We start from the raw sequence: 15,624 nt of genomic DNA, 5'->3' as shown, positions 1-15,624 counted from the left end.
CACGGAATCAACATATGCGTTTACCATAATATTATTGTACGTACTGTAGCCGCGTACCTGTAGTATGCATGGTATAATATACGAAATCATATGGTTTTAAACAACCTTCGCTGCAGCAGACGTTCACTGCAGTACAGCTGTTCTATATCCTTCAGCTGCAGTAGAATCTACCATTTTTGGTTCTTTTTGTACTGATATTCTACACCACACACGAATATATATATATGCTATGTTTTTTTCACTCTTTCAACTCAACGTCCATTAATTTTCTAGTATTTTTCATGTCTCCTCGCTGCAGCAGCAGAAGTTTCTATTACTTTTTGATTTTTAACAGTTTCGTGGTCCCTATAGTATAATATTCTTATATGGTCCTATATATACTCTATAGTATATAATATTATACCTTATAAAAAGTGTTCCTTTTGAGAATAAACATTCATTTTGTCGCAGAGAAGCAGAGTATTAACGTTTTTGGAAATATGTATATTTATATAATTTTAAGTCATTAAAGCAATATAATATATATTATATACTTACTGGTTTTCAACAAATCATTTTTTGTTTTTACTTTTTTGATTAACAGCAAACATTTTTAATTCAACAATCTCAAGCAGAATATTTTATGATAAGTAAGGTATTTACGAAAATTTAATTTCCAATTACAGACTATATAAATATAGTGATATGTTCCTATTAACATTGTAAGGTTTAGATGAGAGTCACAGAAGGTACCCCGCTTGCTTATGATGGATCCATTATTCAGCTCATTAAAATATGAAATAATTAGCTATTCTCTCGGAATTCGATATTCTTCGAAGAAATTAGAATTGATCTGTAATTACCTTCAAAAGATTTAACTTGAGGTACACCCTTAAAAGTTTTTTCGAAACTTATCGTTTGCGTAAAAGAACCCGATTGAAAGTCACAAGTATACTATACAACATAGGTACTTTTTGTGCCTATAAGACACTGTATACATTACCAACCGCCGCGGTCATCGTCCCCCCTCGCACACACCCCGACGGGGATATACACGGTTCTATTTTCCTTCTTTCGGTTTTAATTTCCACCCGTATAATATGTGTACAATATTATTATTATACTCAAGATTGAATAACGCATAACGAAATGTCGAGAATATTCTCCATCGTGTAATGCGTTATTAAGTACCACCCAGAAGTGTACCTATCTACGCGGCGGCGGCGGCGGAGGCATAGTAATAATATTATTATACATTATATGGTGCGGTGGTGCGGCTTTGTCCGTCTCGGGACGAAAGGTCCGTGAGACAATTGCAGCAGTACTGCATCAGTCGTGTACATTCCGTCTCTTAATAATAATTCTAATATGGAAACGCGACGAGCGCGGCAGAGGTCAGTTTCGTGACCGACCGCTAAGGATGATGCGTACCCATCATATAACTATATACCAAATAATATATAAGTAGTGATTTAGTAGCTTAAATTACATGGCTTTCGGCTTTCGGCTCACACGAGCGCGGGCGGCCCGAAAAGAAGGATTAGGAGCGAGAATTGTGCGGAAAAGATGCGCAGGCCGCCGTAGGTTAGTCGGTTACATATTACCTATGTGCAGGTATATATAGGTATATAGGCGCAACAATAGAAACGCGTATACGTATCATTATACTATTATATTATTATTTCTCTTTTACTCGTTCCGAACAACGAGCGTATAACATGTATACCATATACCATGTATATACAACCATATACCATACATGCATGCATGTACGGTTATATACATATGTAGCGGTACACGTGCGTGCGTCTAATTTCGAAAATAGGATGTCTCGACGAGATTTACGGATTTATGAAATATAATATATAATTATTATTCCACTTGGCGGAGAAATCGACCCTTTCACGAGAGAAGTCGCACCTATATAGTTTCGAGGTATGCAAACCCCGTTTCTATAGTCAAACATTTGAAAAGAGTTCATCGTGTTGACTGTTGACTTTTTTTAGTGGATTCAATTCTCGACTTTGACGGTGTGTACCTACTTTATTCACGATTTGGCCGTAGGCCATCCGCGTCGTGTAAGACAATTAATTATTATTTGTTTTAAACAGTGTTGTTGACACAATATGATTATCTTACGAGAGTAGTCTCGTAGGAAATCCTGTATGGTAATTTTCATGTGCTGCAGACTAATACATTATCATTTTACTACCACACAATTATTTTGTATACAAACAATTTAATTACAATTTATGAATGATATTTAATTAATAATACATTTTATTTTTAAAATATTGTTATTATATTATATAATATCATTATCCACTAAGTGTAAACATTGCGTTTTTCCAATATATTTAGAATAATGTGCTTTGAGCTTTTTTATGAAACACATTTTTAAATTTATCATCATTAAAATCTGTGGTTAAGATACAAATATTATTTATACATGTTTTCACTTTCTATCCCACTTATGGATACATTTTACACGTATATATACACTATTCATTATACAAAATATGTAATAATGCATTTATTTTAAATGTTAGTGTATATGCAAGCTGCCTAGTCAGAATTTCTAAAGCTGGTTTTGTAAGAGTTGTAGGACGAAATCGAAACGTCAACAATAAATAAACATACGTTGCATATACAATAACATTATTAATATAAGTGGATAGCCAAATAGTGAAAAAAAGTTGCATGGTGTTCTGTTTGAGTGTTTATTAATTAAATGAAAAACGTGCAGTCCACTCCAAATGAATTTTTTTACAAAGTGTAAACAAAATGATATTCATTTTAGATGGAAATAGTCTACTTTTCGTGAAAAGGTCGATTTCAGTGTAATATACTTTCTCGCATAATATAGTGCAGGCGGCGGCAGCGCGAATCTTTAAAATCTTTATTGTGCATATTGCAGGTGGTTGCAGCCGCAGGCGCGTCTACTGCAGTATACCACGACCCATATTTCGGTTAATACCGGGCAGCGAATACGGCGTTTATATGCGTTGCAGGATGATAATAATGATATAAATATATCATATAATTGATCGTCGCGAGCCCGGGGCCTCGGAATAATATCATATTATTATTATATAATTTTAAACGCACCGCCAACCACCGCGAGTCCCATCACGTCGGACGGATAGGTCGTATAACCTACACTACAATGGCGTCATCTGCAGCAGGGCTCCAGCAAACTACGTGAACCACGAAGAATTGATGTTCTCGCGCGCACTTCAAACGAACACCTATACCGCGGTATATACAGTACCTACAATATATAATAGCGGCCGTGCGGTAGCTGTAGATCAAATTACTCGGAACACGAACGGCCTTAGGTCCCGCAATAAATGTCTTGGATCATTAGTATAGGCACCTATATGTGTATAAAATATAACTACTGTTGTGCGAGCGGTCTTTCTCGAATATTATTACTATACCCGAGACGTGAATCATATCCCCACGTATATAGCATAATACAAAACCGAGATTCTGAAGCAACACTGCTGCGTTTTGGATTTCGTCCAAGGTCTGATGGGATTTGTATAATATCAGTAAAACATGCATTGTTGTAGTCTCGTCGCGGTACATCCTCATTGTAAAATAATACTTCTTTTGTATATTACATATTATGTTACCACTTATCGGCGCAAATGGCAATGATGATGATGATGATGATGATGATCCAGGAGACAACTATATGCATTTCCTAGTGAATGCCTGAAATGCCTCAAGTTTGTGTTAGAAATATGACTGTATTAATGATTGTAACGTTTATTGGGGATTTTTATAATTATTTATGCATATTCCCTGTATGACAGTGACGTAGCCAGATGGGGGAGGCTGAAGAGGCTGCCAAAAAGTCAAGAACCTTTAAAATTTCTTTCAGTATTCTATGAAAGTATAATACGCGTAAGACGTAATCAAAACTACGTTGAAAATGTTATTTTGCATGAAGATTGCTGTAAAACTCTAAAATGTTATTATATACATCTCACGAGATCAGCATTCCAAATTTATGATAGGAATCTTAATTAAGCCTCCACTATACGAGATACCCTAACCCAAGAAAATACAGCAAACACTGGCCATTGAATTATGTCTAAACTATCGTTGGAAATAATAATATATAATAAGTTATACGAAATTGTTCACATTAAATAGGTACTTGAAAATTTAATACGTTCCGCATAAGTTGTTAAAATAACAGCTAAACAATTGTTATAACTAGGGCTCGGAAGTTGATGACCTTAAAAACATCAAAAAATGTTCTTAAAAATTGACCTAAAAAAAATTACAAATATTTGTTTTAAATTTATAAAAAAACATTTTTTAAAATATTTTACTCTATTTTAATATAAAATTCTATATACATTTATCAAAGCTTACAAATTGCTCAAGCTGTAATATACAAATGACAAATAATGTCCTTAAAAATTAAATAAAAAATAAAAAATATTCGTTTTGTACATTTATCAAACATTACAAATTACTTAAAAATCATTGCATTGTATAATTAGAGCATTTTTGATGTAATCAAAAGTAAATGAACGACGATTATCTGTTAATAAATATTTATATGCACGCAGACGAGCACTAACCGACGTTTAAATTTTCGGCATTTCGAAAATATTACGAAAAAATAATAAAATGTAGGTATAATAATATTCACTACAACACGACAACGACAAACGTAATCAGTGAGATAAAATCGGATAGGTACTAATCTTAGTCCGTCCGTGATAATTTCCAAGTTTTAAGTTATCTGCATAGGCAAGAAACGATAAGAAGTGAATTAGTGTGAAATCAGTAAAAATTACTAAAAATGTAGGGAAATGACCTAAAAATGTCAAAATATGACTTAAAAAGTAATAAACACAAAAAAATGAAAAAAAACTGCAAAATAAAAATTAGTTGTTCAGCTTCAGATGCTAATGAAACACATTTGTGGCCAGGAGAGCATCGTCTAAAAAGTTCCCAAAAAAAAATTCAAAATACATCAACTTCCGAGCCCTAGTTGTAACTAAGGAATGAAAATTTAAAGCGAGGTATCTCATACTAACACCAAAAAATCTAAAAAAAATAAATAAATAAAGTCTTTTGTTTGTTGCTATTTTAAGTTTAAATTTGTTCAAAATTTAATATTTATACGGAGAATAACGATCTAAATTATTGTGATGTAATTTAAAATATTAATATAATATAAGCTGACTGGCTGACAGACCGTTCCCGCTTAGAATCGTTTTTCGTATACAATGATATTTTATCATTGAATTTCAATTTAACACGCGATCCATTACAGTGACCCACTTGTAACCTACTGTACAGCAGAGTGCTGTTGTACATTTCTATGTGATATACCATGATATCCAACTTTTTATATAGCCATATAGGGGTTTATACCCTGCATACAGTGGTATATGAAGGGGAATGAAGAAGCCGTATAATGTACGGTCTACTCTAAGGAGGTTACTCCACCCTTAAGCATTCAAACACAAAACACAAAGGTATGCAGGCATACAAAAACATGATAAAATAAACACAACTAAAAATGGCAAAAAATGGTGAAAAATAGAAATAACCAATAAACCAAATCAAATGGAACGATACACACAAAAATGAGTACGACCCAGGCGGTCAGGCTTAAAATGGACTATAATAAAGAACCCAATACGAATAAGACGTAGAACGTTCGGACGTTGCCAATCCACAATTGACTTAAAAAAAAAAGACAAAGGAAATTTACAATCTGTACACACAATAAATAATGTAAATTTGGTAACTTAAAATAGGATTAATACAAGGCTGCACGGGCGATATAATGTCGACATAATCCATTGCCCGTCTTTTAATATTTTTTAATGACAACATAATAATTTAAAATATTTTAATCCATAACAGAATATTAATCGGAAGACTTTGATGCATAAAAATCAAATTTTTAAAGTTTAGTTTATGAGTTGCACCTAAACATTTGAAGTTATGACTTATTAACCATAATATACTCGTTATTCATAGTATCTAAATACTTCAAATATTTTCAAAAACGATGCATTAGGTTACCTAATATACCTAATACCTAATGAGTATCGAGTGTTCATCGATACAAAAAAAAAATCGTCTTGTATACCTATAATGTGTATTGTAACAACGCGTGTATCGCATTTTAATCGTGTTGTGTTTCTCGACGATTACAATATTGTAACTAGTAACTCGTATATTCAATCAATATTATCACTGTGCGATGTCTGTTATATTAAATATAGGTTTTTTTGGTTTCAGACGTATTTAAAACCTATGTTTAAATGGTTCAAAACATGCATCAATGTTTGTGCTTTGTTGCTTTCGTATTGTATATCTAATATATAATTGGTCTGCAAGAGTTTACAATATCGAACCCACGGTACAAACAAACTAAATATTTTCGATTCGAAAAATGAAGAAAAAAACGTTTCACGTATTTATAACATATATTTAAATGCATACATGTATGGTTGCTGCAGTATGTTAGAAATCAATATCGTTCTCGTCGACGACTTGCTATATTATAATCAAAGTTTCGTATATATACCTATACCTAAGTTACACAATAACCAGTTTCGGTGTAAATGTTTAACTGACGGTTTCGGCAGCCACCCCCACACAATAATGTCAGTCATTTGTAGTGGGCTCGTGCGGTCATCATTTCTAGTCTCCGGCCAAACCCTAATTATGGGGCCTCGTCGAGTCCAAACGTAATATTTTGATCATGCAGGAATTCGTTTAATTTTTGTTAAAAAAAAAAAAATTTCTTCCGAACGTTACTTTTTGGAAGAAAATATAATAATACGATCATTACCTGCGACGTATACGCATGTGTATAATATTATGTATGTTTGTGCGATAGCCGTTAAACATAAAACGCAAGTCATAATACTGCGTACAGCATACAACTGACAAATTTATGAGTCGCTCGTCCGTATAATTATTCCATAACAGTTAATCCTTTGCACGTGGTAATGTTCACGAAATATTCATTTTCATTATCCTCTAAATGTATATATTATCCACAATAATATAATATGTCGGATATACGACTCGTCCGCACGAAACGTGCCAAACCTTAAGATATGAGGGTCACGTCATGATTTCAACCGTCCTCCTCCGATCGTATTTAAAGATGGTTTAAGGACCGTATTTAAGGACGGTTTAAGGATGGATATGAGCACTCGAAATAATTACAATAATATATTTCAAGCCGGGCGCAGCGTTTCGAAGGGTTTATATACCTACTATAATTATATATTTTAAATGGTACCTATATGCAAATGCAAGCGCAATAAAAAATAATCTGAATAGCCCTATTTTTATGTTGTTTTCGGTTTTAATGATCAATAAAAATTAAAAATAATCACCGCTTTATTTTTGTGATGCAGCGATGCAGGTTATATGGGTATAGGCGATCAAATGCATCATATATCATACTCGTCTGTCCCTGTAAAAATATTCAAATGTGTACGATCATTATCGCCCCGGCCAATTGGTTTTTACGGCCCGCGGCAGTCGGTCATAATATTATATGATGATGCACAGTTTGAGTTTCTGAAATGATTTAATAACAACAACAATGCTAATAAATACGACAATAATAATTGCAATTATTCCAATAGTAATAATAATAATAATAATAATGCGTTAACAATATTATAAACCGTCATTCAGGGATAAATTAATGTCGGGTCACGTCGTTAAATTTGCTGTGCTTGAATAATAATTGTCGAAATAATATGTAGCGAGCAGCTGCACCACATCGTCCGTGCAATCGGTTGGAAAAGTTGAGACGAAAAGGAGTGTTGTAAAATATGTATTATAATATTTTATATAGGTACCTATATAACCGCTATACTTAGTGACGACTTTAATCAGTCCCCTGCAATACTGCAGTGAGTATAATGGAATTTAGCTCTCCAAAAGTAATGTTTTTCAATATATATTTACTAGTTTAATGTAAAATTACTAATTTGCACTCGTATATTTTAGCTCGTGTCTTAATTAATCTATCATTCAATATTTTTTAGCTCTGCTTCAGTTGAAATATATAATAATATAAATACAATTTGGCACATAGATTAATTTTGTGATTTTCCATTTCTTCATTCTGGACATGTTTTTAATGTAAACACAAAAAATTGGACACAGATTCAACGAACACACAAAGAAACATTAATTCATATATCAATTCATATATATATATATATATATATTATACATAGATTGGAAATAAAAATGTAATTGATAAAAATAATTTAATTTTCTTCTACTTCCAATTTTGTCTCATAAATAGTAACCACTTCAAACTTTGGCGTAACCCGTAGCTGTCTCTTTCATTAATATTTAAAGTATATTTTACCTTAAAAATTAGATAGTATATAGGTATTAGGTCTTATTAAGTATTATTATATAAATTAAACTTGATCTGAAAATATTGACAGTTGTTTCAGATGACAATGGCCATATAAATAATATATCCTCATCAATAAATCGTAATTGATCCCAGTGTAAACTATAAAGGGAGGCCCGAAGGCAAACCAAATTGGTAATGTTAAAAACGTAAAAGTTGTACCATTATAAAGATTAAGGGCACTGCAGTATTTCAAATATTAGTTACTTTTTATGTCGTGCAGTTATAAATATGTTTTTATATAAAGGTATGTTAAGAACCTAAGAAGTTCCACAAATAATAATAATTTTAAAAAGACGCGCAGAGATTTATTTTGATTTTTAAAATTCAAATTAAACCCAAAGAAACATAATCGTATAACTTACAGCAACATACAGGTGTGAGCTATCATTATCGTGTCAGTTACTAAATATTATAGTGTTATTGTAAATTCTAAATCAATTTAGTTAATGGTGTAGGACGCCTTATGTCTAATTTAAAATACAGATATTTACTTTTCTTTGGGAGTCGTCAGCATTTTAAAAACAATTTCTGGTGACCTAAATTATAAATAAATAGAATAAATATCCTTCTACCCCACCGTGGTCCGGTACTACGTGAAGACGTCCTTGCTTTTCAAAGACGACACACGTGCAGTATTATTATAAGGTAAATAATATAATAGTAATAATACTATGCATCGTGCACGTGTGCAGGGTGTATATTTTATGCATTATATTTTATTATATTATTATTTGTATCTCATGTGCACATGCAGTGCATCCGACAACAGGACCATCGAGGTCAGTGGCAATAATGTGTTTCGGTGTGCGATACAATAACTATAAAAAGGAAATCTAATAACATTAATATAATCATTAAAATGTCATGCATAAAGTATATCGATTATTATAAAACCTACGCACGCGACTTGGATAGACGACTGTAGCTCGAAGTTTATAATACACGAACAAGGAACGCGATAACAATCATTATTATTATTATTATTGTTTTTGGTTTTTAATAATGTTATTGTTTTTGTTGTGTAGGTGTTGTACGGTGCAACACGTATCGCAACGAGAGCCGATCCGGTGCAGCTCGACTCCCGGGCGGCGCGCAGTCGAACCTCGCAGGCTGCACAGTGTGATTTGTATTGTTCGTCAGACCCGACTATTATTATTATTGTTATTCTTTTCAATCAAGTGACGAACGTCGAAGGCCGTCCGTTATAAAATTATGCGTGGTGTGTGACATAGTGATAATGTGCTCCAGTGGCGTGTCCGGGTTCGTTTTAAGAGGGATTTCTCATAGGTACTACCAATATATTATATGCAATGGGAGATTCTTTTTAAGGTATCTATAAGAAAAACACTAATTTTCTCGAGTGGAATATTATCGTTTTTGGATGCATATTTCTTTAGTAACTTAAAGTGAATACAAAGAAAAATGTTTGAAAAGATGGTGGTGGTGGTGGGGTGGGGNGGGGGCGAATTAAGTACCGTAACGTAAAAATTATGCCAAAAATTGTTTGAATCCTCTTGTCGAAGACCATCCTAGCTTACTTATTTTACGTTTTCTTCTCGTTATATTTTAAAACCTTTCTAATTATATTGTCACAATAAATAAAAGGAATTACCCAAGTCCGCGGAAAACGAAGAGAAGAACTGAACGCAAACCACCTAATTGGAACAAGTCTAGGTCCAAATCCTGAAAACGAAGGCCACACCGCCAACACAATAGAGTTCTTCAAATCAACAAAAATATCAAACCAAGTATAAGATAAGACTGTATTTTAATAAAAATAATTTTCAACTAAATAAGTTATTGTAAAAATATGAATATATATAATATAATCTAGTGCCATTAGGCCTGAGTCCACAAACAGAAATGTATAATTTCTTAATCAGTAAAAAAAAACCCCCAAGTCCTAATAGTGTCCAAACCGATCCTCTGAAAACCACCACTGGTCACCATTCACCTTAATCTCTAGAGTGATTTAAATGTTTGTGTGTGGATACCAGTTCTCTCCAGCTGATTTCTTTTTGCAGTGGCCTATAGGTCGGAACTTCTCGCTCTAGTCCCTATTTCCATGCTATCGAAATCAGTTCGCTTATTGCACGGTGACGGGTGTCACGTGGGGATGAGTAGAAATACCAATTTTGGTAGGGTCACTGCACGTTCTCTCGTGAAACAGAGTATAATATTATACATTTATAACGATAAGCGTGAAATTCCAATATAAGTAAAAATTATCACCGATAATTGTTAAGTACATATAACTGTTTACATACGTGGATGCGTGGACTGAGACGATATTCAACATTAAATTTGTCTTTATTTTTTGCACCGTGCAGATTTCGATATCAGACCTGCAGCAGTGGCTAAGTTTTTAACAATAAAGAAACGACGTTACAATCTTCTTGACCAAGTATCATTAACTATTAATTGGTAAACACTCATGAGTTTTGTATCAATAATTAACGTTTTATAGTACAAATATTAATATATTATCAACAAAAACAGTATTATATATAGTGTGTTAAATTGTATACAAAAAGTGTTAAGTATCAATTATCTTAGTTATTAAGTCATTTATAACTAGTTGTAAGATTTTAAAAATGTATTCGTATGGTATATGTAGGGTAAGGCAATGCCTCGGCTCTATGAGGCATTTACAATTATAAAGACCCCGCACGTTTTAGAGTTCTATTTAGGCCTATGTTAGGCTGAATAATACACAGGTTACTTTACAGGGTGTAACGGAAAAATGATCTGACAAATTTATAAATAATAATGAAAAATTGATACCAATTAAACTTGTGGAAAGGACAAATCACCGCCACCGTTTCGCCACCAGACCACACAATTTCGGACCCAACCTCGTGATTTTTAAAATGCAATCTTAATTTGTTTATTTTAGATTTGTTTTGCAAATATTATCCTATACAGTTTTATCTTATTAAATAATTGATTTCATTGAAATGTCGAGGCGAAATGTCCGGATCCGTCCGCGACGCGGAAAGAAATCAAAACCGTTTTATCGCTATTTACACGCCGCACGCTGACGAGTACACAACATGGTACATTATACACATCATTATACACTGATACACGTCATAATGACGCGGGTGCACATAAAATGTATAATAATATTATCGTCATGCGGGCAACGACACATTACACATAATAACATTATACGATATAAGTAGGTACATTATTATAATATATTATGTAACTGGTAGTATTGTATATTAATATCTATGCCTAGTACAACGACCATGATAATATGTAACACTCTACATACGGACAAGCGCGAGCGACCTGCTTACGCCCCCACTTATTATGATTAGGGACTAGATGTCGATAAGTATTGCATTTTTCTAACACAGACGACGATTTTACTTTTTTTTTTGATTGCGTGAAAAATTACGATTTGACTGTCGGTTATTTTTACATTTTCCACAAATCGAATAATTTAATTTCACTTACCTATTCCGAAAACTACCTAAAACAAGATGATAATTTGTTTTCTAGATGAAAACCAGCTTTGGAATTCAAATTCAAATGTGTATGTAATATGTATGTCAATAAGTTGAAATTTTTAATTTAAAAAGCAATAAATAATTTAATCGTTTTATGGCCATTTTTCAAGTATTTATTTCATTGACAATTTTTTTTTTGTGCATTTTTTGAGTTTTTTATGTTATAAATCATAAACGTATTTTTTAGATCATAGGGAATGAACATTCAAGCATCAACACTCAATTATTATTATTAATGTAAGATATTTATTTAACGGATGTAAAACAGTATTTGTAGTACGATATACAATATCGATTACAATATTAATATAAAATAATAATATAAATTAAATCAAAAACACAGTGATGGTTACATCAATAATAAACTACATAATAAATATTAACCCAGGCAAGTGGGATTGAAAATTCAAAAATAAAATAACATAGGTATAGCTTAATAAAACAAATAAACATAAAGGGTGCTCATATAATATAGCATAGGTATTTGGTTTTTTTGAACTTCTTAGTCGCCTAAATGAAAAACTTTGAATAATTACACTTGAGTTCAACACAAGACCAATTGTTCGAATTGTACTATTTAAACTATTCGCTCGTAGAAGTTCAAAGTTGTAAATAATTTATTTTGAAATAAACGTAAATACATATTTTCATATTCTTATTATACATTTTAAATTGTAGCTGTATATGCAATATTATTCAAATTAAAACAATTATCTTTGAACATTAAAAATACAAATTATTTTCAATCATCGATTGATATTCTTTCATATTTATAGGTTTTGGATCATGATTGAGAAGGAAAATGTGAGTAATTAAACGTGAACCTATTCTGCTCAACTCAATAGAATATATTTTTTAAAAGAGAACCAATTTGGCATGTGTAGTTGGAGCTCGGGTACCAATTCGATACCAGCCGTTCGAACATTATACCTTTTTCTGTCCCTGCAAGTGTACTTCGGCATAAATAAGTGCAATTAGACCTTACTCGTAGCATCATTCTGTTTTCAGCTAAGAATCGTTGTAAACGTAATTAGTTGAATGAAGGGGTACAATAACAGTAATTTGGGATCGTGTGAAACGGGAAGGATCTTAAAAATTTAATTTGAAGACCAAATAAAGGGCATGCGTACACGTCCGTCCATCAGCCCTGCAGGAAGGAATACTATAAGTTACCGTCTACTCTTTCATCTATATCCACTAAGGGGGCGGATATCAAGCTTATGCATGACTGGGCAGGAGTCATGAGGATTGTGCAGGTAAATTTTTAGAATGAAAGACGAGGAATTCATAAATCGCCTTCTTACACCCTTTATACACGGGAAGAGTCAACAGCTGTGAAAGGGTCGCACAGAACAGACGGTAGACGAGTTTTCAAAAAGAGAACTGGAAATGGCAAATAACTTGAATTATTCGAGACGAGAGCATCATATATATAAAATCGCTTTTACGTGAAAGTGAAAGTTCGAACCATGTTTAAGTTAACGCCTAAACCTTTTTAATACTGACTGTAAACTTGAGCCATTTATGGTATTATATATTTGAAAGGAATTATCGACGCACAGTTTTTGATTTCTCTTACCGATAGTCACGCGTCACATGGTGAATTCACGTTCGGCAGAACCAGTCTCGTTTAGTTGGGTCGTTTGCTTTAATGTCGGAGAGAATCGACCTATTACCAGAATACATTATTCGCGTTGGCTTTTATTTACGATGTTTCAATTATTCGTATATTATGCGAGTTATGAGTACCAGAGTATACCTACGTACAATTTACAAACCTTCACAATGCACATCGCTGCAGTGGGTCCGGAGAGTGAAAACAAACATACTAATAACTATAATATATAGTGCGCCGACATCCTCTTTTAAGCCACCGCGGTGACGTCTCAAAACGGTTGAAATCTCCGAGACTCGGTGGTGTCTCGGCGGGCGCTACCCATATAATATAACGTATGATATACACACCTAAATAAATATAGTAATAATAATAATGCGTACGCGAACAATAATTTATATATATATAGTCATATAGATATTATATGTACATACCTGTATATTATACACATATAATATCGTTGTTGGTCCCCTCGTCATAAATCTCCGGACAGGAAACTTATAAAAACCGGTAGCCGACACGACCCGCCGAGATCAACCGACCCCATTGTACGGTCGTGTGTGCGCGTGTGTACAATGATAACACGAGTGTGTGTGTGTGATGTGAGTGCGCGTGCGCGTGCGGTCGACAAGTGACGGCGACGATGACGATGTGGTGTGGAGGGCAAGAAACGGTACAAAATAATAATAATAATAATAATGATATATATAGGTAGGTACCTATAACCTGCGTGGCTGCAATGTGCATTATATTATTATTATTTTTATTATTATAACAGCACGCGGGGAGAAAAAAAACCCAACTCCGCAGAAATCGTGACGAACTTATCGCGATCGGGGTCGCGGACTTACTATATACACTACGCTGCAACATCGTCGCCGATGGAGATGATTGAAATCGTAGTAAGAAAGGTCGTACGATGCCGTTTTTACGACCTGCGATGTCGCAAGCCTTTGTGCGATTGTGCGCCGGTACAGCAAAATATGTTAGGAAGACATATTGGTAATATTTTCTTAGATTTTCAACCTCTGACTAAATAGCTGAGAGATCGCTGCAGTTTTCGTCACAGGAAAACGTCATAATCACAAATCCTTGTCTGTAAGAAAAAAACTTAAACATTTAAAAAACGAAATTAAATTCTTGTTCTCAGTGGATGTAATATAAATCCGACAAAAAGAGCTTTTGTTCCCGGAAGCATAATTCTTAGGGTTGAATCCTTTATGTCTTAGGCGTCCTTATAATGAGCCTTAATATATTCGTCGACATCGGTCACTTTCGTTTTTGTTCTTATATACACTATGGTCTATGATTATTCCGCGTCAACTGTTTTAATTTATGTTTCTTATTCACGAGTTATAAACTACATTTTTTTTTTATATATAATCGGTCCTTTTTGTTTTGAAGAAATAAAATATGAAAACAAATTTGTATATTTCTTGTTCGGAAACCGTTTTTTTTTATCGTTATCATAATATTACTTATTCGTAATTATATAAATGATAACAACATAGTATTATGTTGTAAATGTACGATTTATTATTATCTTATTACAATTGCAGTTTGTAAAACGTATTTATATATTAATATGTGAAACCGGATTATTATTAAAGATTAAAATGATTATCACCATTGTGCAGTATTATTATTCATTAATCATTAATAATAATAATATATTGAGCATACAAATACAATATGACAATATCTTGTACCTACCTATGTCATAAGTAAGTGATACACATTGTGTCTGATTGTGATATTTCAAAACACACATTTATAGTCACCACTACACATTTTGTTTTTGATACTATTGAATTTCAAATTAGGTAAATGTATAATGATGTCAACATATTAATATACATAATAATGTGTGTAATTAGAATGTAACACAAAACTTTCTCTACCTCTATGCAAACAAAAAGGGGGAAAAGTCGTCATTTCAATTATTTATTAGATTTTTGATGGAAAAAAAAACATTCTGTTTTAAGAGCTCCGTTGATGGGGGGGTTGCAAGAGTTAAATATTAGATATTGCTCCAGAGAGGTAGATACCAACACACCACTATCTACACC

The 15,624-nt window shown here is 33.0% G+C and overlaps 1 long non-coding RNA gene across 1 annotated transcript; it reads right to left on the bottom strand.

Moving 5' to 3' along the window:
* Positions 1-12,371: 12,371 nt before the first annotated feature.
* On the bottom strand, positions 12,372-14,091 carry LOC111035640. The gene is made up of 3 exons (XR_002604665.1): positions 13,990-14,091; positions 13,719-13,905; positions 12,372-13,609 (listed from the first exon to the last, which is right to left on the bottom strand). It is a non-coding gene; the product is annotated as an uncharacterized LOC111035640 (long non-coding RNA).
* Positions 14,092-15,624: the final 1,533 nt, after the last annotated feature.

The sequence above is a fragment of the Myzus persicae genome, unplaced genomic scaffold (genome assembly GCF_001856785.1).
Source record: "Myzus persicae strain clone G006 unplaced genomic scaffold, MPER_G0061.0, whole genome shotgun sequence".
Taxonomy (NCBI): Eukaryota; Metazoa; Arthropoda; class Insecta; order Hemiptera; family Aphididae; genus Myzus; species Myzus persicae.
The sequence above is the reverse complement of the archived record's forward strand: the minus strand, read 5'-3'. Positions and strand labels throughout refer to the sequence as shown.